The sequence below is a fragment of the Quercus lobata genome, chromosome 7 (assembly GCF_001633185.2).
Source record: "Quercus lobata isolate SW786 chromosome 7, ValleyOak3.0 Primary Assembly, whole genome shotgun sequence".
Lineage (NCBI taxonomy): Eukaryota > Viridiplantae > Streptophyta > Magnoliopsida > Fagales > Fagaceae > Quercus > Quercus lobata.
This window is the reverse complement of record NC_044910.1, coordinates 39,987,218-39,988,621: the sequence shown is the minus strand read 5'-3', so window position 1 is coordinate 39,988,621 and position 1,404 is coordinate 39,987,218.

Here is a 1,404-nt window from a genome sequence, read left to right as displayed (position 1 = left end):
TGAGTGTGAGTGGGCACATGAGGCCAAAGAGAAGCGAGTGCTACGTGTACAGTGTGGTGATTTGCATGGGGAGAAGGTGTGAGTGGGACCTACCTAGAAGGAAGGAATTTTGTGAATTCTCCACCGTCCATTTGTTTGGGTTTGTGGTGAGGGACGTAATCGTGGAGTGCCACGTGGGCAGTGACGTCGTTGAAAATCAGAAACGAAAGGCTGTGAACGTGCGGTCTGATTTTTTTTTTGGTTTGTGTGTACTATCCTAAAAACTAAGGCGCAGCTTAGTTTAATAGTATAAATATATATTTTCAATTTTTAAATAATATTATATAATTTTTTTTTTTTTTCACTCACATGTATTTTAAAAATACAAGTAATTACCAAACAGCTTTTAAGTTTTGCCAATTATAACTAAAACTCACCCATAAAATAAATAAATAAAAGTTGTAACTAAACTCATATAAAGTTATAAACTCCCTTTGACCCCTTTTCCTGGCGAAAATGGCCAAATGGCCATCAGATTCTAACTATTTAGTTAATAGACCCATTTTGAAACTATATAGCATATTAGCAATTCGAGTTTGAGAGTCTCGATTTTGGAATCCAAAATCGAGTCTCTCAGACTCGATTTACAAACAAATTTTTTTTTTTAAAAACTTTGAGCCTCACCTCACCGGATCGGATCAGATCACAGAGGGAGAAAGAGTCAGATCAGATCAGGGAGAGGGAGACTAGATCAGAGAGAGGGAGACCAGATCAGAGGCCGCACGACCTGGGTCGCGCGACCTGGGCAGCGCGATGCCGCGGCCAGGCCGTCGCGCGAGCCCCAGGTCTCGTGCGACCTGGCCGCGCGCGAGCCTCAGGCAGCGCGAGCCTGGCGGCCTGACTCGCGCGGCCAGGTCGCACGAGACCTGGGGCTCGCGCGCGGCCAGGTCGCACGAGACCTGGGGCTCGCGCGACGGCCTGGCCGCGGCGTCGCGCTGCCCAGGTCGTGCGGCCTCTGATCTGGTCTCCCTCTCTCTGATCTAGTCTCCCTCTCCCTGATCTGATCTGACTCTTTCTCCCTCTGTGATCTGATCCGATCCGGTGGGGTGAGGCTCAAAGTTTTTAAAAAAAAAAATTTGTTTGTAAATCGAGTCTGAGAGACTCGATTTTGGATTCCAAAATCGAGTCTCTCAAACTCGAATTGCTAATATGCTATATAGTTTCAAAATGGGTCTATTAACTAAATAGTTAGAATCTGATGGCCATTTGGCCATTTTCGCCCCTTTTCCTTGTCTTCCCTTTTTTTATATCAGGTGATGGTTCAATTAAAAAGGTACTTTTGCCCGTAGATGCTGTATTAGGGTGAAAAGAAAAGCTTTTGGAAAAGCTTCCGGAATCTTATCAAGATTAATCCTAGTATCACAA